General features: G+C 33.4%; 1 pseudogene; it reads right to left on the minus strand.

Moving 5' to 3' along the window:
* Positions 1 to 19,985: 19,985 nt before the first annotated feature.
* Positions 19,986 to 20,458, minus strand: LOC116583085 (annotated as a pseudogene).
* Between the last annotated feature and the right edge of the window lie 7,496 nt (positions 20,459 to 27,954).

The following is a 27,954-nucleotide window of genomic DNA, read 5'->3' on the forward strand; positions in this document are numbered from 1 at the left end:
ATTATAACAAAACATCAAAGGATCTAATATGAGTAATTAGAGAAATGACCATCAGAGGTGGGAGTAGAAGCAAATGAGCCAAGCTCAGTAATTTATATAGATCAGTGGAATCCAAGAATCATCAGAGTACTGAGAGTGTGCTGCAACGTTAAGAGATGACAGTAAAAAGTGAAGGAGAGTGATGCAGGCATCTCCGTCATTCCCCATGGCAAAGTATGGGGTGGCTGAGATACAGTGGTGGAAGGTCATGAAGGACAGGAAGTGAAAGAGTACACATTAGGGTACTGAAACAATTATCCTCGTGGATATTAAAATCACCACGTGATGACAGGAGTGGTGCTACAGAGAAGCAGTAAGACGGGCACTGTTTTTCTTGTTGTTGCTAAAAAAAAAAAAAAAAAAACAAGAGTGACTCATCAGAAGAAGATGGCACCAAGGGAAAACTCTGCAAATGTTACTTGATAACAAGAGAGTTGGATTTGAGTGTTAGGAAGGTAGTACGGATAGAAATGACAATGAAAAAGAAGGAGGAAATGGATCAGTCATCAAGCCACCATGTGATAGGGTAACAGCAGAAGCAGACTCCTCACCAGAGAAACAAGTTTCAGTTTGGGTAACAAAGTGAAGGGACAAACAGGAAGATAAAGAAGGTGTTACTCATGGTGGACTGTGAATTGCAGGGGCTCAGAATATTTTAGTATTTGGAAAAGAATGAGAGATGGGGCAGATTGGGAGCTATAAAAAGTGGAGGCAAGAATCTAAGAAATAGGTGACCTGAGAATTTGGGGCTTCTTTTTTTTCTTCTTCTTCTTTTTTTTTTTTTTTTGATATAAACAAGGATAACAGGCATATTAGGATTAGTTCTAATAACTCAAAGAATATATATACAGTGGAATATAGCCTTAAAAAGAATGAAGTTTTACCATTTACTATGATGTGATGGAGCTAGAATGTATAATGCTAAGTGAAATAGGTCAGGTAGAAAAAGAGAAATACCATATGATTTTACCCCTATGTGGAATTGAGAAACAAAATGATCATGGGAAAAAAGAGAGAGGCAAAGTAAGAAACCATATATATATATATATATATATATATATATATATATATATATATATATATAAAATATATATATAACTATAGAGAACAAAAGGGGTTCCTGGAGGCGAAGTTGGTGGGGGGGATGAGTTAAATGGGGATTAAGGAGGGTACTGATTGGGCGCCTGGGTGGCTCAGTGGGTAAACCTCTGCCTTCAGCTCAGGTCATGATCTCAGGGTCCTGGGATCGAGCCCCAAGTCGGATTGTCTGCTCAGTAGGGAGCCTGCTTCTCCTCTCTCTCTCTCTCTGCCTGCCTCTGCCTACTTGTGATTTCTGTCTGTCAAAAAGAAATAAACTCTTTAAAAAAAATAAATAAATAATAAAATAAATAAAAAAAAAAGGAGGGTACTGATTATGACAAGCACAAGGTGTTGTATATAAGTGATGAATCACTAAGTTCTACACCTGAAACTAATATTATGCTGTGTCTTAACTAACTGGAATTTAAATAAAAGCTTAAGAAAGAAAAAATAAATAAAATTTTTAAAAAAAGGAGTAGGTAGAGTTTTTAGTACTACAACCATATCATTTCAACAAATCATATAATAGAGAAATAGTATAAAATGAAATGTGAAATTAATTATCCTAATCACTCGTAGGTAACCACTAAGAACAGCTTCTTGTGTATCTATCCAGGAATTCCTATGTACATGTGAAATATTTCAAGTTAGACAATTAACTATAATTCATGTACATATAAATGCATGTCTGCAAGTATATGTATACAAAAAAATCACACTATTTTCTCTTCTTTGTACCTTTCATCTCAAAAAGTTATATTGGCAATCTTTTTTTAATAAGCATATAAAGACATTTTTAATTGCTTCATTATATACCTTTATATTAATTCATTTAACCTATTTTTCAATAGGTTAAATATATCAATTCATTTAACCTATATTTTTCATTTAACTTATTTTTCTATTAGTGAATATTTAAGCTGTTCACAGGATTCTTGGAATTATAAATAAAAAATATTGGTACTTACTCCATTTTACAATGAGTATAGTGCAGCAAATATTATGAAAACCTTGAAGCCAACTTATTATATACAATTAAAATTTCATTTTAAATTTTGGTGCTTATTTCTCAGTTTCTTCCCTCAAAAACTAAGAAAATATGCTTTAGCAATATATGAAATGCACTATCCAGTACAGATGTTATCAAATTTCTTAAACTTTGCCAATTATCTATTTGAAATAGACATATGTACTGCTTTAATCAAAAGGCTTCCAATGTTAAAGGTGGGGATTTGGACATCTATACTGCCCACCCCCCGAAAACACACACATTTTAAGTTAAGTTATTTGGCCAGTGGAAGTGTTTGACATTCCATAAATCATTCCACCTGAAAATTTCATACATCCTTTGATATGGTCAGCCTTACATCTGAGCAGGAATATGTCTTACCACTTGCTGCGAAGGAGAGAAACAATTTATTTGATATTTATTCTCAGTATGCCCGAGCCAACTAGAGAAGCAGTTGGAATTTGACTTGAGTGATTACAGCTTTTTTTCTCTTCTCTGGGCCGTGTAATATGTAAGCCTTTGGCATATGTCAAAGAGCGCTTTACCTCTGGCAATCTGACTAAGTCCTTTGAGGGATGCTTAGCCTGAAACCCAACCCTAAATGTCACATCATTATAAACTCAATTCCCATCTTCTCAGTAATCCTCCGGATGTGTGCTGAAAAATTCAACTTCCCTTTTTTAACATGAAATGTCTTAGTGAAATATTTCATTTTTTTCCAAGTGTTTAGGATTTCTGATTTACCTTTCTTATTGCTTTCCACTTAATGTATTTATTTAAATTGGTTAATTAAAATTAAGGGTGCTTGATAAAAACACATTTATTTAACTTAAAAAGCAAGTTAAAGCATTCATCATCTCACATATTTATGTTTTGTTTGTTTGTTTGTTTGTTTGAGAAGGGTGGGTAGCACTTAAGACTTCCTTTCAACAAATTTCAGGTATACAATACAGTATTATTAACTATAGCCACCAAACTGTACATCAAAATTTTGTTTTAAAGTCAGCAAAAGGAGAGAATCAGAAAATAAAATTTAAAGGCCCATAAAATAATTTCATACTTTGAAATATTTCCATCTTCATTTGATTTCTATAAATAGATATTATTCTCTAAACAGTTGATGTAATGTCAAGGATTCCTCTTTGATTATGCTTCCTCTGAATGATATCCCAGATCTCTCCCCTTCTTTCAAAAAATCACATCCAATATATGCTTAAAGGTGTTTCCTTCTATTCTGCCAAAAACCCTTATTTTCCCAATCAGTGATTTTTCCTCTTTTTAAGTCATTGCATAAATATGATCTACAGTATTAATAGAAGAACCATAGAATCATCATCCTTAGTATTTCATGTTTGAACTTAGAGGAAAGTCTCAGTCTGGAGGAGAGAGGACAGAGGGAAAAAAAAGAAAAACAGAAAAGGGGAGGAGAAAGGAGAGTAAGAGAAAAGCACAGAGAAGGGGAAAGAAAGATAGAAAATAAAAAATTAAAGTGAAAGTAATAGAAGAAATTGTTTTCTTGGTTAAACTAATTGCCTCACATGATGTTGAAAGTTAAACCATTGGGTATGTCTCAGAGAAATTAAATTTCTTACCAAGTTGTTGATGCTTTATATACTTTTTTATCAGGAATATATAAGTTTACTGATGACATTTAATGCCCTATGGCCATAATTCATTGAAATATATTAAATTGAATAGATCTTCCCAAAATGTGCCTCGTTGGCATGTGGATTATTTTGAGCTGGAAGCAATCAAGACAGCAGGCTCGAGAGAAAATCGTCCTTCCCACAGCTACCTAGAACAATCTAAATTGGGTGTCTTTACTAGAATCAGAGTTACTACCCAAGATAAATTTTATCTGACTGACCCATCTGTGTGTCTTTTAACCTCTCATGTATGTGGAGTTCCTGTATATATAAAATTAAATTTGGTTTTCTTCTGCTAATCTGTCTTAGATCAATTTAATTTTTTAGATCAGCTGAAAGAAATTTGAAGGGCAGATAAAAATTTTTACTCCCCAACCCTGGTAACACCAGTAGTTATTTGGATGATTACACTATTCCTTGCTATCTCCTTCAATAGCTTTGTTTTGTTTTTGTTTTCACTATATGAAATAGTATTGTCTATGTCATATGTAATGTGGCGATTTAACCTATTGAATAAAGGTGAAAAGTTACTAAACAATTATAGCACTGAGCCAAAATTGGGAAGATAGCAAAATGGGAACACATATTCACATAAATGAGCCTTTACTCATACATAGTTATGCATAAGAAGTTAATTATAACACTTCTATGTATAGGCACTGCAGAGGAAGCAGGTACAGAACAGGTCTTAGTACTTGTAATAAGATCAAACAAGATAAAATTATATTTCTGTTTAAAATTCTGTTCATTAAAATTCTTCTGATTAGTACTGTTACAAAAGTACTTTTTTTTTCTTTTTGTTGTAATTTTACTAAGGAGTTATAACTAAGGGACCACAGCTGGTAACAATTTCAGAAAAGATTAGAAAAGCAAAGATGTAAATCTGAAACCTCTGACTTATAAACCAAGAAATTTAAGCCAAAAGAAAGGAATTCAGTGTACTTCCTCACAAAGAAGAAAACTTTTTTTTTTTTTTTGGAAACAAGTGAAATTTGGGCAGCTCTTATATACGGACTTAAGGAATAGAAGAGAATTTTAAAAATTGTGGAGCTGAGAAAAGAGGAGCAGTTAGAGTTTAAGTAAGCAAAACAGTATTAACATTGAGATTAGCATTTGTTTGAAGTTACAGACTAGAAAAAAAAAATTTTTTTTTTGACACCAAGAGGGGGAAGAGATCAAGTCTAGAGCACCAAAAGTCCTGAAGGACTTTTTCTTCCTAAGTATATTCCTTTTGAAAAAAAATCTTCATTTCATTGCTTAAAGAGATACAAACTGTTAACTATCAGAAATTTTAGGAAGGGAGACATAATATATGCTTAACGGTTTTAATAACATGATCAAAGTAATTAGGTATTTCAGAAGGTCCTATTTCTTTGGATCCACCACTCATAAAACTTTCTGTGGAGAAAAATGAAGACAGATAGAACTTATACACAACTGTTTTAAATTCTGAAGCTCTAGACATTGTTGTAACAAACTCTATACATCATTGCAAATACTGGACATTATCTGACAATTAAAAATACAATTTTACAAGATAGAAAGCATGCTACATATTTTTTGATGTGCAACAAATTTCCCCATATTTAGCATTATTAAAAAATGCAAATGTTTATTATATCTCACAGTTTCTGGAGGTCAGTGTTGGCTGGGTAATGTATCTCAAGGCTTGCCTGGAGCTGGATGAGCCCCTTACAAGACAACTCATACAAATAGCTGTTCACAGATCTCTCCATTCCTTTCTCAGTGTTTTCTGAAAGTTCAAGGCTTTGTCACATGGACCCCTCCAAAGGACAGCTCATACTTATTGATCTCTCTAAGGAGGATGATGAGTCGGGATCTGGGAGTATTGGAAGAAGCTGGAAACTGAAATCTTTGCCTCCTCTGATGTGAAAAACCGTGGCTGAGGAGACACTGGCAGAAACAGAAAGCCATCAGGAAGAACCATGTCTCTTTTTCTTATTCCTGCCTTCCAGGATTGCTCTTGCATCACTAATTGGAAGGAGCTAACAGGAAGTCAGCGACAAAGAAGAAATGTAGATTTAACCTCAGCCTCACAGTCCACTCTTATGCCATGTCACCCTCCATCTGCTCTACACAAATGTGAACTTTCATACAGTGCAAACAATTCTTACAAATAAAAAGATTTTTACTTTCTTCCCCAAAGGAAGAGGATTCCCCCCATTTAAATCATCATGTTATTCACATTTGGGTGATGTTAATTATTCCTCAAATTGTATGCCAATTCCTTAACCTAGTGATTAATTTTAAAACAAACAAAACAAAAAAAAATTGTATAAAACAATACAGGAATAGAAGGAGAAAAATAAAAGAAACTCACATACACATACATTTAGCAAGTAAGAGAAACAATATGCGTAAGTGCTAAAATTCTGTTAACTGCACTTGGATATCTATTGCTTTATAGTTTCACTTCCCATTTCATTCCATGTTCCCTTTATCCGTAGCCTCAGCCTGGTTAGGGATTCTTACTTGTTTGGATGATCCAAAATTTTAAGAAAGAAGTCCTTAGAAGTTCTTTGGTTGTTGTTTTTGTCTTCCTTTAACTATTATTACTGGACATAAAGAAGCCAAGATATAGTCCAGAAAATTACCTGTATCCAAAATAAAATAAAATAAAATAATCCCCCATCACCATGATAGAGTAGAAATCTAATTTCCTTTGTAATCACCACAAACAATATAATACTATCAATTTGCTTGTGAAAATAAAGACAAGAGATCTCAATGTAGCCAGGTATTAGTCTGAGTATTCAATTTCATGGAACCACAAATAACTCCCTTGGGAGCTAATACCTCTAGCTTACCAAATTCCAAATTTGTGAAGCTTAAAACACATTTTTTTTTAATATTTGAGTGATTCATAAAGAATAATAGTGAATAATAGTGAGAGTTGCCAATCCCCCTTTGGCGCCTTGTTTTCTAAACTCATATTTGATCAGGAAAGAATAGCATCATAGATATTCATTAGTAGAAAATGCTGCATTCATGTGATAAAACCTGAAACACTCAGGGAATTTGATTTCCTTTCTTCTTTTCAAGATTTTATTTATTTATTTATTGTAGAGAGAGAAGCAACAGGAGTGGGTGAAGGGGCTGAGGGAGAGGGAGAGAGTGAATCCTAATCAGACTCCACACACCACAGAGCTGGGTGTAGGGCACAGTATCAACACTCTGCAATCATGACCTGAGCTGAAATCAAGAATCTGATGTTCAACCAACTGAGCCACCCGGTTGCCTCAATTTCCTTTAAAAAACAAAACAGGGGGGCACCTGGGTGGCTCAGTGGGTTAAAGCCTCTGCTTTTGGCTCAGGTCATGATCCCAGGGTCCTGGGATCGAGCCCCACATGGGGCTCTCTGCTCAGCAGGGAGCCTGCTTCCTCCTCTCTCTGCCAGCCTCTCTGCCTGCTTCTGATCTGTCAAATAAATAAATAAAATCTTTAAAAAAAATAAATAAATAATAAAAATAAATAAAAATAAAAAACAAAACAGGGGCACCTAGGTGGCTCAGTGGGTTAAAGCCTCTGCCTTTGGCTCAGGTCATGATCTCAGGGTCCTGGGATCAAGCCCCACATCGGGCTCTCTGCTCAGCTGGGAGCCTGCTTCCCCTCCCTCTCTGCCAGCCTCTCTGTCTACTTGTGATCTCTGTCTGTCAAATAAATAAATAAAAACTTTAAAACAAAAACAAAACAAAACAAAACAAAAACTCAATCTGTCATATGACAGAAAGGGAAACATGGTGTTGGACAGTGACTGTCCTTTGACAACTCAAGTTAAGTTTCTGGCACTGGACCTGAAGTTTTTCTGTTACAGAGATTGAGGGATAATTTAGTAGGCTGACAATTTATATACTCTTGGGGATGTTATATGCAATTAACCATTAACCCCTAGCAAGAGTACCAAGGGATCAAAACATTCTGATCTCTAATGTATCCCTGCTGCATATTATGGTAATCAGGACACCTTGTCTATAAGAGTTAAGTATTATCACTAGACCTTCACTATTACAAGGTCATGTCATAACTACTTGCAAAGCCTTTTTAATGGCAGTGTTTCACACAGTCATCTCCAGCCTACAAGGGACTGCCACCACAGAGATCTTCAAGTTCTCTGGCATTCCATTTCCTAGTGTATTCATCAATGTCTAAGTGAATGGAGTGTGCTGTAGGCCCTATTAGGGATGTAATGGAGGATGGTATGCAGGTCACACATGATAAATGCACTCCACCATTTCTTTCTTCCAAAGAAATTCTTTCTGCCTTTGAATTTCCTATACTATTTCACTGTAAATCCAAGTTTAAGTCAATTAAACAAGTACTGTTGAAGGCAGCTCCGGGTGCTTGAGCTAACTCATTAAATCTTGAATCCATGGTAAGGGCAGCTGTATCAATATATTTAGATCTGGATATTAAACCAACTCTTGCTAGAGGAAGAAAGAGCTATTACTAAGATGGTACAAAACAGAAAAGCAAGTACTCTCTCCACCTTGTGTCTTGCGACCTCCGTCTTGCATTCCTTTTTAGAATGAAATGAGAAGTCAGTTAATCAAGGAGAAATGAAGTTTGTGATACTTCGCTTCCTACAACACAGGAGAAGGTATAAAAGTGAGGATTTGGAAATCAGAGGCAATAGCTTAACTGATTATGCCACTCCTTAGAATAACTTTAAAAGATTACATGCTACTTTACACATTATTTAACTGGCATTTGAAAATTTCATCATGGATTTACATTTATTTAGTTTTGTGTTAACATGAATTAGAAATCTTAAACACTTTTTCAGATGAAATAAGATAAGGGTTCAACCATGACAGGCTAACTAAGCCACAATATAATTTATGAACATAAAGTGGAACTACATTATTCCCTGTCTCACAATGGATTTGCAATGTTGTCCTATCTAAAAATTTTATCATAAAAATTTTCCTGTATCTGGAAAAGAAGTTTTAGGGGTTTTTTTGTTTGTTTTGTTTGTTTGTTTGTTTGTTTTTTGTTTTGTTTTGTTTTGTTTTTTAATTAGGCTCAATACAAAAGCTATAATTTTTGTTTTGAATTCAGGACATCCCAACATGTGTCAATAAAAATGAATAAGAACATAAATATAATGAGTGGGAAAACCAAAAATACTATAGAATTAAAGCAGTTTCATTAATTAATTAAGAATGCTTCCTAATGTAAATGTCAAACTTTGAAATACCCATTTATTTTGTTCTCAGGATATTTTTATGTTCTGGGCCTTGTACCAAGTGGGATTTGGGATGAATGAGGAGATTGACTACTGTGTTAAATCTCAGTATTGTCTCTTATAACAGGATGGTATGTGCCTACCAGTTTCCATGAGAATAGTAAGTCTCCTTGTAGAAGAACATTATCTATTTAGCCTGTTTTCAGGCATAAGTATAAGTCTTATTTGGCCAGTGAAACCTAAGTAGAGGAGCATTTGACAAGTCCACACAGAAACATTGAGAGACATTGTGTATTTCCAATAGCTTGCTTAGTTCTTCCCCCCCACTCCCATGCCATGTCCCAAATAAGTGCTTCTCTTTGGGCCTGGATCCAAGAAAGAGGACACTTTAAGAATCTTTGAAGTTGACTTTTAGCTTAGAGCTCAGATGTAGCCAATCAGCAGCCAATGTGCAATGTGAGAACCAAATAATTTTTTGTTGTAAGGCAGTAAAATTTAAGAGTTGTGGAGTTTTGTTTTTGTTTGTTTGTTTGTTTTTGCTTGTTTTTTGTTTGTTTGTTTTGTTTTTGTTTTGGGGTTTTTGTTTTATTTTGTTTTGTTCTGTCTTGCTTTTGCTACACCATATGTTAGCAAAAATTTACTAGCATTTCTGTTTTATTATAGTAGGAGCCAAGATATTTTTAACTTGGAAAATTCTAAGTCAGTTTTGGGAAAATTAATTTGTGGAAATCAATTTTCTCAAAACTAGCTGGCTGCACTTAGCCCTTGAAAAGACTTTATGACTTCCAAAAGTATATATCTTATTTTGAAGATTACTTAATTATAAAATATGAATTAAGAATAGCACGAATTCTTTATGTTCATGTACAGCTCTCTCACACTCCAAAGGAAAACAAAGCAAAACAAAACAAAACATCTCCCTCGTAAACTCACTAATAAATAAAAATTATTTTGAAAGCAAGATATGTTTTATTGTATTTCTTAAAAAAACAAATAAAACAAAAAAGCAAACACACTGTATAGCCTTGTAATAATAAATTATCAACCAACTATTTTAAAACTTCAGGTTTTGAGTGAAATAAGAATGTCTCAATTATAAAGACCACTGCATTCTAGAAGTTGAGAAAAGTTATGTGATTGGGAAATTGGTACTCCAAAGAAGAAAGATCTTTTTCATACTTTTGTCCAGGAAAAATCCCAATAACTGCTACAGGAATAATACAACTTATATGCTACTATTTAATTCTTTATTGTGAAGCTGCATTTTACACTATGGGAAATATTAAAAATATTCCATAATATAAGCTCCATTTCCATTGCTTGTTTATTCTTTTAATAGCTAAAATTAACCCATCAAGAAATGACAGGTGTTGACAAGGATTCAGAGAAAGGAGAACACTCCTACATTGTTGGTGGGAATGCAAGCTGGTAGAGCCACTCTGGAAAACAGTATGGCGGTTTCCCAAAAAGTTGAAAATAGAACTACCCTACAACCCAGAAATTGTGCTACTGGGTATTACCCTAAAGATACAAATGTAGTAATCTGAAGGGGCACATGCACCTGAATGTTTATAGGAGCAAGGTCCACAATAGCCAAACTATGGAAAGAGCCTAGATGCCTATCACCAGATGAATGGATAAAGAAGATGTGATATATATATACAATGGAATGCAATGCAGCCATGAAAAAATGAAATCTTGCCATTTGCAATGATGTGGATTGAACTAGAGGGTATTATGCTAAGCAAAATTAATTATCATATGATCTCTCTGATCTCTATGATCATATGATCTCTATGATCTCTCTCTGATATGAGGGATTTTTTTTAATTAGAGTTGAAAACAAATTTTTTATGATATATGTGGATTTCTTAGGTATTAAATGGACTTGATATTGGATAAACTCAACTAACATTGGGGATAATAGTGTTTTGCTTTTAGTACTTCAAGATTAGAGGAACAGGGTGCCTGGGTGGCTCAGCGGGTTAAGCCTCTGCCTTTAGCTCAGGTCAGGATCTCAGGGTCCTGGGATTGAGCCCCGCTGCTCAGCGGGGAGCCTGCTTCTCCCTCTCCCTCTGCCTGCCTCTCTGCCTACTTGTGATCTTTCTCCCTCTCTATCAAATAAATAAATTAAATATTTAAAAAATTAGAGGAACAAATTTAATTATATTTTTTTTCACAATTTAATTTTTAAATCAGCAAGTTCATTCAACTGACTTGCATACAGCATGGTGCAACATATTTTGATAAATATATCAAGAACAAAATGTAATGAAAGAAAATTATTGTAAAAAACACACAGATAAAAATCTAAAAGATAATTTTATACTTCATAAAACTATATAATTACGAAATCATATTTTAATAAACTGTTATATGAATATATAAATATAACTAACAAACTTATCTTAACAAATAAGATACAGAATATATTTTTAATATCAAACATTATATATTTCAGTAATAGGTACATATTTAAATATACCCTTTAATCTAAAATAATAGTCATTTTCTAATAATAGTAATTTTCTATTAAGAAAAGGAAATATTAACAATATATAGAACTACAAATTTTTCTTAGTTTGAAAAGAGTTAATTATTGACTACATTTCATCTCCAGGTAAGACCCTATATATTTTGTCCTGCAACCTTTTGTTTATTTATTTATTTATTTACCTGACCTGAGCTGAAAGCAGACATTTAACTGACTGAGCCAACCAGGTGCCCCTGTATTAAGTAATTTTTAATTCAGCAACTCCTTTGCTGTCTCTAATATGCTGTTGAGCCCATCCAATTAATTTTCATTCAGTTATTATATTTTGTATATGTATCATTCCCATCTGGTTTTTTTAAAATTATTTCTATTTCTCTGTTGATATTTCCCCATCAGTTTATTAATTACAACTATATTTTCTTTTTTAAAAGATTTTATTTATTTGACAGTAGAGAGAGATCACAAGCATTCAGAGAGAAAGGGGGAAGCAGGTCCCCACTGAGCAGGGAGCCCTGTGTAGGGCTCTATCCCAGGACTCTGGGATTATGACTTGAGTCAAAGGCAGAGGCTTAACCACTGAGCCACCCAGGCATCCCTCCTGCAACATTTTAAAACAATGTTTTCTTTAAAAAAAAAAAAAAGAAAGAAAGAAAGAAAAGAAAAGAAACAAAGAAAGAAAAGAAAAGAAAAAGAAATATTACTGGATCCTTAATAAAATATCCTAAAATTAGAAAAAAATTAAAACAAAGTAAAAATAAGCAACTGTGTTTCTTCTGCCTTAGTCTTAACAAATTCCAAATCAATAAGGTCATATTTGTGAAGTTTTACTTTATGCTCAGTGTGATAGAAAGGGCACTAGAAGGTTGTCAAGAATAGACAGGATGGCTGTCTGTTTAAGGACTTTACTGCATTTCAATGTCTTATAATTAGACAGGTGTCATGTCCATTCTAAGGAGAACTATCAAAATATACTGCATTTTTTTCTTTGTTTTTTTCCTTGTCTTCTCAGTTTGACAGACTGACTGAAAGGAAAATTGAATAAAGAGACATGTTTGATTTTTCACTTGAGCTACAGCCAAAACAGAAAAGGAAACATTAAGTGGTGGGCAAGTAGCTGCATAATGGGTCATGTTTACCAGAAAACAAAATTGTTTCATCATGGTCCTGCCTGGGTCATAGAAAAGCCTTGATCTTGATTCTAGCTACCATCTATACATAGATTAATGTTTATGTAATTCATTTGATTCTAAATCATATTAGTTTAAGTAGATATTGACATAGAGCAATCTTTGTAGAGTAAACATGGATATGGTAGAAGTAAATGGAAAAAATATACATATGAAAACTTAATGGAAGGCATTTGTATTTTTCTTCAGAATCTTTAAATCTTTTTTTTTTTTTTTTTTTTTTTTTTTAGATTTTATTTTTCATTTGAGAGAGAGAGAGAGAGCACAAACAGGAGGAGAAGATGAGCAGACTCCCGGCTGAGCTGAGAGCCCAACATGGGGTTCTATCCTAGGACCTGCAGATCATGACCTGAGGTAAAGGCAGATGCTAAACCATCTGAGCCACCCAGATGACCCAGAATCTTTAAATCTTTATATAAAACTCATGCTCTGCAATAAGGGACCCACAATATACAAATAGTATGTGTATAATATCTAGAAAAAAATTCTCTTCCTGAGAAGTAACCATGATCATGAGTCTTTTACAGATAATTTTTATGAATAATTTTACCAAAGTCATTAAGTAATACAAATAATTTAAATGAAACAAGTATCTAAACATCAAAACTAAAAGAAGCTCTATGTTTCTTTTGTGATGGTAATGATACATAAAAAACAACTTACTATTCTATGTCACTACCAATAAGCTTTCCTGAATTTTGGGTTCCTCTAGAGCAGTTTCATTGTTCTAGTTTCTCAGACTAAATAAAGAAGGGATGCTATATTTCTTCCATAGTGTCTATATCTACTCTTCCACAATATAATGCATAATATACATACTTGTGGCATACTTATGTGGTATGCATAATATGCATAATATGCATACCACAATAATATGCATACTTTCTATATTGTAAGGCACATGGTATGAAATACCATATGTTTAATTATTAATGCAATAATCCACAAAACTTTTTTGTAAATTATAAGGCACCACCTGAAGCTTTCACACAAGAAGCTGATTGCTAAACTCCATTGTAGTCCTTCTAGTGTTCAAATAATTACTAAAGTTCACACAATGTTTACTGCTTTAAAAAGTGACAGTAATTGAAAAACTTTTGTAAGGTACTAATAATCATTGTTTGTTCCTTTATTTTTTTAAGATTTCTTATTATTTATTTAATAGGCAGAGATCACAAGTAGGCAGAGAGAGAAAGAGAGAGGAAGAAGCAGGCTCCCCACTGAGGACAGTGAGCAGAGAGACTGATGTGGGGCTCCATCAGACCCTGGGATCATGACCTGAGCCGAAGGCAGAGGCTTTAACCTACTGAGCCACCCAGGCATCCCATAATCATTGTTTCTTTAAATATTTATATAAAAATTTATTTCCTTATGCATTCCTTCTAAAAATATATGCTAAATATTGTACTACTATTTTTAATACAAAAGTGAACAGGACAGGGAAAAAATGGAACCTGGGATTCTAATGAGTGTAAATATGTAAGAAAATTTAACATAATTTCAACTAATTTCATTATTTATTTATTTCACATAATTTATTATTATTATCTCACATAATTTCAACTAATGTCAACTGAATTTTACTGAAGATAAATATAGAAAGTAAACCAGTAGATGGTGACTGGGAAAAATTTAGTTATATTTTCAGAGAACTTTTTTGAGAAAGTAAGATGTAAGCTAAAGATAAGTACTGGGATGAGTCCAGCCATGCAGAATTTGAATAATCTCAAAGAAATGGAGAATTCATAGAAGCATACAACCTACCAAGAGTAAAACCAGAAGAAACTGAAAACCTGAATAGACCCATATCAAATAAAGATATTTAAGTAGTAATAAAAAAAATTTCCCCAAATAGAAAAGCCTAGGTCCAGATGGCTTCCAGTTGTATTCCACTCAACATTCAAAGAAGAATTAATATTAATCTTTTTTAAGCTCTTCCGAAAAGTAAAAGTAATGGGAATAATTTCAGACTCATCTCATGAGTCCAGCATCATTCAGATACCAATACCAGACAAGGAATCCTAAGAAAATAAATGCACAGGCTATTATCTTTGATGACTCTAGCTACAAAAATCCTCAATAAAATGCTAGCAAACCAAATTTAACAACACATCAAAAAATCATACACACTATGATTAAATGGGAGTTATTGTTGAGATGCAAGTTTTGTCTAATAATCAATGTGATATATATTAAAAGAAAGATAAAAAATATATGATCATTTCAATAGATGCAAAAAAGCATCAATGAAGTTCAACATCCGTTTATGATAAAAACTCTCAAAATACAATTTAGAAGGAGGTTACTTTAGCAATCAAAAACATTTATGAAAAGTTCATAGCAAGTATAATCAATGGGGAAAAACTTAAACCTTTTCCTCTCAGATCTGGTACAAGGTTAAGATGCCCACTTTTGCCACATTTATTCTTCATGGTACTAGGAGTACTAACAAAAACAATCAAACAAAAATAAGAAATAAAAAATATCTGAATAGAAAAAAATAAGATAAAAAAATATCTGTTTACAGAAATCCTAAACTCCATAAAGAACTGTTAAAGCTTATAAACAGATTCAATAGAGTTTCAGGACACAAAATCTACATATAAAAAGATAGCTGTATTTCTTTACACTGACACCAGTCTATCTGAAAAGGAAATCAAGAAAATTATTCTATTCCTGATAGCATTAAAAAAATACTTAGGAATAGATTTAACCAAGGAGGGGGAAGATCTATACGCTATAAAAAAAAAAAAAGTAAAACAATAAAGAAAGAAATTATAATATACAAGAATAAGTAGAAAGATATTTTATGTTCATGGATTGGAAAAATTCATACTGTTAAAATGTCCATACTACTCAAAGTAACATACGGATTCAATATAATCCCAACCAAAATTGCAATGGTATTTTTCACAAACATGAAAAAGACAATTCTAGAATTCATTGGAACCATAAAAGACCCCATATAGACAAAGTCATCTTGAGAAATAACAAGCAATTGTGATCAAAATAGTATGATACTTGCATAACAGGTAAACACATAGATGACAGGAACAGAATCAAGAGCCCAGAAATAAACCTAAGTATACAAAATGGGGAAATAATAGTCTCTTCAATAAATGGAATTGGGAAAACTGGTAGACACATCCAGAAGAATAAAATGAGACTTTATCATTCACTATACATAAAATAGATTTAAGGCTTAAATGTAAAACATGCAACTATAAAACTCCTAGAAGAAAACATAAGAAAAAATTACCTCAGCATTGACTTCAGCAATAATTTTTGGGATAGGACACCAAAAGCTGAAAAACAAAAGAAAACAATAAACAAATGGGAGTACATCAAATGGAAAACCTTCTGCACAGAAAGGAAAGAATCACAAAATGAAAAGGCAATCTACAGACTGGGAAATCATACTGCAAGCCATATATCTGATAAGGGGTTAATATACAAAATATATAAGTAACTCATATAACCTAATTCCATCATCATAATCATCATCATCATCATCATCAAGTTTAAAGGTTTATTTTATTTTATTTTTTTATGAACATATAATGTATTACTTGTTTCAGAGGTACAGGTCTGTGAATTATCAGTCTCACACAGGGCACAGGACCCGAATAAAAATTTTTTAAAATAAGACATATAAATAGCCAGCATGTGTATAAAATGGTGCTTAATATCATTAGCTCAATATCATTAGCTCAATATCATCAAGAAATGCAAATCAAAACCATAATGAGATATCATCCCACATCTGTTAGGATGGTTATTATCAATAAGATAGGAGATCAATAAGGAGAGTTATAATCAATAAGGAGAGTTGGCAAAGATGTGGAGAAAACACTTTCATACTACTAGGGGAAATGTAAATTGGTATAACCATTATGGAAAACAGTATAGAGTTTCCTCAAAAATTTCACACAGAACTACCACAGGATCTAACAATCCCACTCCTGGGCAAAGGAAAGTAAATCAATACCTCAGGGAGATATATGTGCTCCCAAATTCACTGCAGCATTATGCATAATAGCCAAGAAATGGGAACAACCTGTCTGTTGGCAGATAGATATAGATATAAATATAGATATAAATTATAGATGATGATATAGATACAGATCCTGCTACTTGTGGCAACATGGATGAATCTGGAAGACATTCTGCTAAAACATTAAGACAGAGAAAAACACTGCATGATCTATCTCATTTACACAAGGAATCTTAAAACCTTGAATTCATAGAAGCAGGGAAAATAACAATGTTTCCCAGAGGCAATGGGGTGGGGGAAATGGACGATATTGGTCAGAGGGTTCAAAGTTGCAATTATGTAAAGAGATCTAATGTACAGCATGGGGACTATAAGTAATAATTCTATATGTATACAGGAAACTTGCTAAAAGACTAGATTTCAGGTGTTGAAACATACACACAAAGATAACTGTATGAGGGGATGAATAAATTAATTAGCTTGACTGAATAATCATTTCACTATGTTTTGTGTATTAAAGAATTGTGCTGTATACCTTAAATATATACAGTTTTTATTAATAAAATAAAAAAATTAAATTGACACTGGTTAGCCCATGGGAAAGGAATATTTCATTGTAAAATACACGTTCTGGTCCTCACAGCTCATCTATTTTCAGTACTGATACTGATCCACATGTATTCATGTGCTTAATCTGTGAGTGCTTTTGAGTGGCTGATCTGTGTCATGCTTTTTGCTAAGTTCAGTTTTTTTTCCCTAAGTTCACAATAAGTCCAAAGAAATAAACGTTTCAACAAATCACTTAATGCAACATGCAGCAAGTTCTATAATATACATGTATAGTTGGATTTATAAAGTATATGTTCTATCCCCTCAGAGTAGCCATCACTATATCAAATCAAATATACAAAGACCCAAACTCCCTATTATTTCTCCCCATTTTTCTTCTCAAAAACTAATCAAGTGTTTCTTTTTTCTAAATTCTTTATTATATTTAATATTCCCAGTCTCTAAATAAGAACCACAGAAATCCTTTGATGATTTAAATTCATTTATCTCATTGACAGACCTACGAAAGCCTCTATTGTCATTTTACTTCTATAGTATACTTAGTATATTTGACACCTGAACTGGTTTATTTTTTAACACCCAGCATTTTTAGGCAGGAAAGTTATTATTCTAAAATAAAACAGATAATAATGATGACCAGGAAAAAAAGTGAATATTTTGTTTTATTGATCTAACATGTCTAACCATGTTATGTGAAAATATGCAAATTAATAAGCAAATACCACAGAAATAAAATAACTCAAATTCTGTGTCTTCATTTTAAAAATCACTGTATCTCCTCTGCTTATTTCCAACTTGTTGTGTATCATTAAAGACGTATCTAATACTATATGTCTTGAAACACAAACTCTATCTGCAATGAGTCCAAAGAGTCTAAATTCTCTTGAACTGAGTCTTGAAATGGACTGATGTAGCTGAGGCACATGTAATGGGACATGATTTCATAACTTGGAGCTCTTTTTATTAATATCTCTGCAGGCACAATGTTCATTAAAGAAAATGTAATTAAAATGTGCTAGGTTAAAACTTGCATACATATGATTGAAACTCTTTAGTAACAATGGCAATTGTTAAGCATTTAGATGATAAATATCTTATCCCTGACATCAGAAGCAGAAAAAATGTTATTCAGTTTTACTTTTTGTTTTCAAGTCCTCTACAAACAATACACCTCCCCATAGCCTCTGACCAGGCCTGAACATTGTTCAGCCTTTGGTTTGCCACCCCCTTATCAGTATTTTATCTGTACAGAAACCAGGTGCTCTTGTTCTTACATTAGAGTTATTAAAATGGATTTTCCCCAGTATTTTCTGGTGATTGTTTTTCCTTTCTCAGCATCAGCCTGAATATTGTTCTAAGATTAATCTTCCTAAAATAGCATCAACATCATGTCCTTATCCAGTATTAAAAAGTAACGATCAGACATACTGACTCTCTATTTTCTTCTACATAAAGCCTAAACAAGTTTATCTTTCCACTAAAAACTAATAGCATCTGTTCACCTTCTACCTCTGTTCTTTTCTATATAAATCCTTGTTTTGTTCCTATCTATGTATGTTGTACTAATTTCCATATCCTACTTCTCCTTTCCAGGACAGAATTCTCAGACCTGATAAATCCCTTGCTTTAAGGTAAGCTTAACTATTTTCTGCACTAAATTTTCTCTGAATCTACCAATCCATAATAATGTAACTCTACCTTGCACCACTATAATCAACTTATATTTTATTTCTATTCTTAATTATATCTACTGGAAAAGTATGTATATCATAAATAAAAAAGGAGATATGAGACTTACCAAAAATAATTCTTAGAAATCTAATTATTTGAGTAAAGTTTAAAGATTTTTATGAAGAAATGAAATATCAGATTTGCATCTGAAAACAAAAGATTTACTACACATCAAGAAAATAATTTTTATAGTTTCAAATTTATTTATTTGAAGCATAAAATGTTAAATTATTTAAATTTTTTAATTTAATTATTTGAAGCATAACTTAAATATGTGATTTCATTCTTCACAAATTTATCACAGTATATTAATTAAATAGAAGGGAAATATACTATATGCTAAATATACTATATATAATCATTTATTTATAATATAAATGTAGTCTTTGTTTCTCAAAAAATCAGTGATAATTTACTGTAAATTCAAATTTTTGTAAGGTTACTTTTCTACTACATTAATATCCCTCTAACATAATGAAATTAGTAGTTCACTTTTCAAATCATTCTATTTCAGATAGATTTCCAAGGTAGATTACAATTTCATGGATTTAAAAGTGTGTTAGAGTTGAAATACATATTTTTCATTAAAGAAAAAATATTTTTTTCTAAATAGGTGATAATACTACAAGTTCCATTTTACATCATCCCTTCATATTTGTATAAAATGTATTACAGAATTCCCTATTTAATTTTAAAGCCATTATTTACATGCTTTTTGGGTGATAGTAATATAGTCATAGCTTCTTGCTGTGTTTCTGTGGATTAGATGTTTCCTCTATATGGCAATTTCATGATGTCTTCAGTCTATGTTCCAAATCTCACCACTTCATTTACACGTGAAATTTAAAGATACCAGATTATAAATTATGCTATCTACTACTAGCTATCCAAGGATGATTTCTCTACTAATTTCTGGATCTAGGCCAAAATTTCCTTTTATATATGTTTTTTGTTTTTTTTTTTATCATTAAAAAAAAACAAAACAAAACACAAAAAACCTGTATTTAGATTTAGCCAGTTGGACTCAGTTTAGATGATCCCAATTTTGTTAGCAACATCCAAAGCATCATAGTCAGGAGCCAGTTGAACATCTGCCTTCTTCTCTCCATCAGGCCTAATCAAGGTGTTGACCTTGGCCACATCAATGTCATAGAGTTTCTTCACAGCCTGTTTGATCTGGTGCTTGTTGGCCTTGACATCCACAATGAAGACAAGTGTGTTTTTGTCTTCTCTTTTCTTCATGGCTGACTCAGTAGTCAGGGGGACCTTGATGATGGCATAGTGATGAAGCTTGTTTCTCCTGGGGGCGCTCTTTCGAGGGTATTTGGGCTGCCTTCAGAGACGCAGAGTCTTGGGTCCTCAGAACTTAGGTGATGTGTGGATCTTCTCTTTTTTTTTAAACTGTGGACACTTTTCAGCACTGCTTTCTTGGCCTTCAAAGCCTTTGCTTTGGCTTTGGCTTTGGAAGGGGCAGGGTCTCCCTTCTTAGCTTTCGGCACCATCTTTGTAAAAGGGATTTTCCCCCTTTTATACAAGTTTTAAAAGCAGGGAAAAGAAGGAATATTTTAAGGAAAAAAAAAAAGGAATCTCTTTGAGTTAGGTTCTTATGGTTGGGATTTCTGCTAAAACAATGATAATGAACACATAGCTCTTTGACTGGAAAAATCTTCCTTGCAAGCCTGAAAATCTTCTTTAGTATTAAGTAAAATTATGTCTATTCTCTTTATTCAAAATCACTTTTTTTTGAAATTATGTTATACTCTTTCAAGGCAAGAAATATCTCCATCCAATGGTGCCAGTTAGTGTAACACATTTTCTTTTCTTCCTTTTTTTAAAAGATTTTATTTATTTATTTATTTATTTATTTATTTATTTGAAAGTGAGAGAGAGCGAGAGAGAATGAGCAGGGGAAGGAGCAGAGGGAGAGGGAGAAGAAGGCTCCCGGCTAAGCATGGTGCCTGATGCAGGGCTGGATCCCAGGGTCCTGGGATCATGACCTGAACTGAAGGCAGGGGCTTAACTGATTGAACCACCCAGGCACCAGTTTCTAATAAATTTCATTATTCAGAAGATAGTATTAAACCAGGGAGTGAGATAGACCTCTAAGCAGTCAAAAGGGATATCATAAGCTCATACTCTAAAGCTTGTGCCCTGAGAACTGTTTTCACCTACGCAGATCAAGTTAATTCTCAGTTATGCCATTTAAATGAGGAGTTACTCTACCTCTAATATAGTATGATGGAACACAAAATGTGAAGAATCTAGCATTTTTGTTTTGTTTTTATTTTGTTTGTTTTGTTTTGTTTTCCAAAATGCTTATAGTATTACCTGGAAAGTACAGACTCGGGGGGAAAAATGACCTGCTAAAGAATAATTAACGGGAAGTCATGCCAAATGCTAACTTCACAAGGTTGGCTATTAATCCTTTCTTCTTTCCATTTAGAAATCAGTGAAGCTACAAAGAAGTATAAGCTGCTGATTAGAACAAGGACTTTGCCATTTTCTTGTTCTTAGTGAAGTTATTGCAAAAATAATACACTGTCTGTAAAAACAAAAAGAAAATCAAAGACTGTCCCAGGTGGAAACTTCTATAGTAAGAAATTAGTTCAACTTCCTTATTCTGATAAGAGCCAATAGGTTAACTGATTTGCTCAAACTAGAATTTTTGTTTCCCAAATCTTAGTTCAGGACTATTTTATCTTCACAAAAGATTTTTAGCTTTTTGGTGGCTGGGGATCAATGAAAGAACACCTGTTCATGAAAACTAAGGACCTTTTCACTGAGATATATACATGTGCCCAATGCTTATAATCTCAGAATCTGAATTTCCTTTCTCTACAAGATTAGAATACTTTCTTAAATTTCCATGCCTGTTTATTTTTAAGTTATATGGTAAGAAATCAAACCAGACCATTGTTCTGTTTTGTTTTGTTTTAATATTATTAATTTCTCTTGTGATGATAGATGTCTTTTAGTGGTTTTAGTAACAACCACATGTTAGTTTATCTAAGATTTGTGGAGATTTATGTGAAAGCAATAGCAATAGGTATTTGCCTGCATTTGTATTACTCTTTACTTACTGACTTCTGAAGAGGTCTGAAGTAATCCATGCTTGCAGTCTAGCCAGAATGTCCATGTGTGACCAGGATTTAAATCACATCTTTAATCATAACCACAGTAGGATAGTTTCCAGTCTTGGTGTTTGTACACACACACACATAAGCACACATCACACCAAGCAGACTTTCTCAAAATATTCCCCAGTTATTACTTGGAAACTGCTAGAGAGTACATGCATATATTCAGAGATCCATCAGCATATGATTTCTATATTATCCTTCATCTCTTACTCAGGTTCCATGTTGCAATGGTTCCTCCCATTGAAGTTGCTTAAAGAAACTGTACCTCTGCCATGAAGAAGGTTTATATTTTTGGAAGTCCAATATTCATGGCAAAAATGCTTAATACTTGAGATGCCAGAATCGTGTTGGTTATATATAGGTGTAAGCATAATCTTTCCCTAAATATGCCATAAGTACTGTTTCCCAACATAGATCTAGATGCATTAAGCAGCTCATAGACTTATCTTGTCATTGTCCATGTCAGGTGCTAGCCCTCCTCCTTCACCAGAATTTCAAAGTCACTCTCAAGGAAACAGACCCTTCAGTTAACAATTCTTAGCTGCCTTGTATAGCTTCAGGGTAGTACACTGACTCAAGTCCATGGAATTTTTCCATCTCTGGGATTTTACCCAAGCTTCAGCCACTTTGGCAGCTCTAAACATCGACTCCTGTATTTTTATCCTCCTTACTCACTTTTAAATCTTAGCATTCTATGCCCTCTATGAATTGGCAATTGTCCTCAAGGAAACCAAAACAGGGTGAATGTATAGCTCTCCTCTAAGTGTCTGTCTACTCACAGGAATTTTATCCTTGCCAATCCTGGTTTACACTGGCCTCTCTCCAGTGTCTTTAAAAGGGGGTTTTATATAGTTAGTCCAGTCTAACAGTGCTTTTCAGTAAGCATTTGAGTCTGTTACAAGCTGTTCTGTCATAGTCAGAATGGGTAGGCTCTCCACTCTGTCCTCCACAACAAATGTCCTTACCTGTCTGATTTTTAACAATTGGTCATTTTGTCACACCACTGAAAGTTTTCCAGGTCAATCCTCCTTGGCAAAAACATTATCTATGCTGGTTCTTTAGTGCCATTTTTTAAACCAAATTACATTTAATAAAAAATGGAATATGAGTACCAATTTTTGTCTAACTTCTTAGTTAGCCTTTGTTCTTGAGTGATAGACTTGGCTAAGCATACTATAATCTCACAACCAAAGGAAAAAAATGCATTTTTTGTGCTAAAGTTTAAGTTGGACTAGTAAAACCTGTCAGACCCTAAGAGGTTGACACACAGTTACTATAGTTTAATAAACTTACTAAGCCCCAAAGCAAAAGTGGTACATTTCTGATCATAAAGATATTTTAAGACACTACTTCAAGTATCTTGATATGGTAATGTGAGTGAAAAACAAAATAAAGTGACATCGATCACTTGACAGTTCTGAGTTTTCGACTTCACTTTCAAATGGCTACTTGGTTACTTTTAAATGAATCCTCTTTTGTTTAATGTTTTATACCCTTCTTTTTTTTATGCCATTCTTTCTTTTAAAGATTTTTATTTATTTATTTATTTATTTGAAAGAGAATGAGAGATAGAGAGAGCAGGAGAAGGGCAGTGTCAGAGGGAGAAGCAGACTCCCCACCAAGCAGGGAGCCTGATGTGAGACTGGATCCCAGGACTCCAGGACAATGACCTGAGCCAAAGGCAGTTGCTCAACCAACTGAGCTACCCAGGTGTCCTTTATGCCATTCTCTATTCAGATTTCAACTAATGTAAAATTGGTCCATCAAGTTACACAATTTCTTTTTACTTTTTACATGTTAAACTCTTATCTATTTAAGATAATTTGTTATCTACTATAATTTTAGGATGATCTTGGTATGCCTTGGAATATGGCATTTTACTGATGCACTTAATAATCCTTCAGATATGTCTAGAACCATTATTACCATCTCCTAAACATTTATCACTTGAATTTTAAAAATTTAAGGGGGCTAGAATACATTCAATTCTATTGGTTTGCCAAAATATTATTCATAGGAAATATGGATTTCCCCATACATCTTTATTTCAATATGAGAATATATTTGTTAATTTATCATCTCCGATAGATATCATTTAGTAGAAAGTACATGACAATTTCTGAGTTATTAATTCTACATTTCTCATCAAGGGTTTTATATTTCTTCTTTGCTTAACTTTGCTTCAGCGGTGGATATTTTAGAAAAAGTTGAGAATGAAAACTTTTCTTGCTTTTAGTATTGCTCTTCCCCCAGGGAATGATACTCAGCAAAACATGGAAACTGGAAAAGTGAGAGGAGAAAGAATAAATTGTTTTTCCATTTAGTAATAACTTCCTGTGATTTAAGACACTGCAATATTTTATTCATCATTTTTTAAAAGATAACTCACTTCTCTCAAGCAGTAGGACATCAATAGGTTGACATAAATTATTACAATTACTTATAGGTCTGTCAATGCTATTTAACATTTATTGCATAATCAAAGAGGACATGTCCTACCCTGAGTCATATACCTGGAACAATAAAATAGCATAAAAATCAAGAATGTCTCCTGTGTGGGAGGACAGTCACTAAGGAGATGTGAAGGACTGAATATGCAATACCCCTTATGCCACTGAAAGGAGTTTGCTTTTTCGTTCAGGTTTCAAGGAGAACCATGACAGGGCTTTAAGCAAGTGAAGAACACAATCTGATTTCATGTTTTTAAATATTAGTATGGGAACTATGTGGAGATTAGATAGATAGCAATGAAACAGGGATGCAAATGATGCAGCCAGCTAGAAGGGTACTGTAAGAAATGATGCTTGCACAGAACATAATGGTAGTTATGGAAATGGAGACAAGTGTCTAAGGGTGACATAAGTTTTGCAGTTAGAAACAATAAGGATGTCTGATAAACCAGGTGTTAGGGGATGTGAGGAAAAATGATCAATCAAAGCTGATATTTTGGTTTTTGGCCAGAGCAATTGGTGACGAGACTAGCTTGCATTCTAGGTATTTGAGCTCCTTATTCTTTTTATCAGCTGGAAGATGTCTGGGGACTTCCCAGTCACTCTCTCTAGACCCAGATACATTCAAAGAGAACCACCATTACAGATTTTACACCTCATCAGAATAGTTACAGGCTTCTAAGTTATTAAAACAATCTTGTCTTCAGGGAGGGAATATAAATTACAGTCAGCTTCTCTCAGAGAGGTGCTGGTGCCTCCCAGCACCACTCACTACATCACTCACTACATTCTTTTCGGAATCACAACTTCCCTTGCTCCCAAAGTCTGAGATACCACTGCCCTTCCTGCCCCTTTCCAGGATTTTTTGAGGAAAAATTGCTCTTCCTTTTCACTCAGTAGGATTGCAAACTTTTTATTTCAAGACTTTTCTGTAATTATATCTTATATTTTGTTTTTTGCTATTTCAAATAGATTTGCACATGGTTGAAAGAAAAATGTGCATTCTCACACACAGATCTGGAATTCAAAGTCTATAAATACAGTTACCATCCAGCATTCTTATCAGCTCCCTTCTAGAACACTTAGTTCGGGTAGCATGCCAGGCTTATACTTGGAGTCTTGTTGTTATTGTTATTTATTTGTTTAATTAAACAACTTCTATTTTGTATGCAAAAGATTGTAAATCCTCCTTGAATAATAGTTTTCAAGACCATTTATGCTTTGAAAGAGAGAATTCTATAAACATATCATATGCCCAGGCTCTTCCCAGCTACACTGAATTAGAATTGTAAGGAATGTAAATCTCACTTTATTTTTATTCATTCCACAAGTGACTATGATGAACAGCTGATCTGAGAAGCATCACCTTAGGGTGATATACCCTCCTATTTCCCCACCATTTTTGAATCAGTCTATGCAATGAGTGATGTCATCCATGAGATTATGTAGTAAAAATGATCAGTGTGAGGCAGAAAATAAGTTGGATAACTTATCTACTGATTAGATCATTTGGATGCAGCGCTTTCGAACACCATAAATTAGAAGATAATCATCCCTCTCTGACATGGTTTCATTATGAAGAAGCCGTAAGCAATTGAACCTTTGACTAATTATTGTCAGAATAATAGCTTAGCAGCAGCCAAGCTAAAACAGAGCCCTGATGTTTAACAAATATTTTCTAAAATTTCACTGGTTAATATGACACCATCTTACCCAGAGGCCAGATTATTTGACAAAATCATCAGTCATTCTACAGGGACCAAAATAAGTTTCCACTATGCTCAAATTTTCCACTTGGTAACTTTTGACCTTGCATAGTTTATTACCTGATAAGAATCTCATATCACACTCATATTTTTACAATTATAATATGGACTTATCTGCTAAGTATTTAATATGGAAATATACTTTCTCTATTAATAATCAGTAATTCTTCATTCTACATTTTGTGAAAACATTGGTCATATTTTAAAAAAAATTTTAGCAGAATATCACAGCTTCATTACCTAAACAAATTAGGTGAGCAGAAAAATTACAATACAAGAAAATGATTGGATACATTACACTTCAAAATAATGTATGTTGGCTGGAATCATACTCCAGGTACTTAGTCACTATGTGATGCTAGTTAATTAATGATGTGCTTTTTGATCTAGTCTTCTTATCTCTAAAATAAAAAACATTTTTAAAATTATTGGGAGGATAAGATGGTATAATCTTACAAGTGGCTAGCAGAGTTGTTGCCATATTATCAGGCTCCATTTATGGTACCTATTATTCACAGTTGTTCATGCTTGAAACAAAATTGTGATATCTACAGATCAATGCTTCTTCCCTCTCTTCTATATACTCACTTTCCTAATACTTTATTTCTTCTTCCTTATAGTATTCCTCACTACCACCACCTTCCTTATTTTTTTTTTTAATGTTCTGTTACTCACCATTATTAGTTTTTGATGTAGTGTTCAGTGATTCATTGTTTACATATAACACCCAGCGTTCCATGCAATCTGTGCGCTCCTTAATACCCATCACTGGGCTCACCCATCCCCCACACCCCTCTCCTCTAAAACCTTCAGTTTGTTTTCCTGGAGTCCATAATCCATCATGATTCATCTCTCCCTCTATTTCACCCCCCTACCACCACCTTCTAGAACCCACAATAACATATTGCTGCAAAAGCTAGCAATTGGAGATAAGAGTTCCTTTTTTCATTACTACTTTAATGTGGTAGTTCTATTTGACTTTGTTTATTAATATTGACATTGCAGCCTATAGAGGTGTCCCTTTTTCATGAATTTGACTTATAGAGTTCCAGTAGTTTTGTGCAGCAGTTTTTATCTCTAGGAAAACATTCTGCTTTATTTTGTAGGAGTTCTAGTTCTGACATTTGGTGACATTTTCCCTTACTGTTGACAGTTTTGTTTTTTTCTCCCCATTTAGATAGTGAACCACACTGGTGAGGTATTTCATTTGTTTTATCCAGTCAGTTTTCTATCTCATAAAACCCTACAAAGTTCTCATCTCACAGCACATTCTTGCTTGGTTTTCATTGCTACTACTTTTTGCTTTACTTTGAATTATTTTGTTATTACTAGGATATGGGAGGTTGACTTTTTTCCCTAAGCATCAGGCAAACACATTTTAGCATTTCTTTTTTTTTTTATAAGAAATTGTCCTCCTTCCATAATCATTATGTTGTCTAAAGTTATTTATTTTTTGAAACATTATAAAATAAAATTTCTTAACCAACTAAAATTTGATGTTGTCATTATTTTGCAATCTGTTCTGTGTTTACTTATGTTGAGTGGTAGGCAGTCAAAAAAATTTTTTTATAGAATCCTCTTATTTCTCAGCAAATTTTTTTATCTTCATAATTTGTAATAGACATTACCACCCAAAATTAGT

Source organism: Mustela erminea, chromosome 2 (genome assembly GCF_009829155.1).
Source record: "Mustela erminea isolate mMusErm1 chromosome 2, mMusErm1.Pri, whole genome shotgun sequence".
Lineage (NCBI taxonomy): Eukaryota > Metazoa > Chordata > Mammalia > Carnivora > Mustelidae > Mustela > Mustela erminea.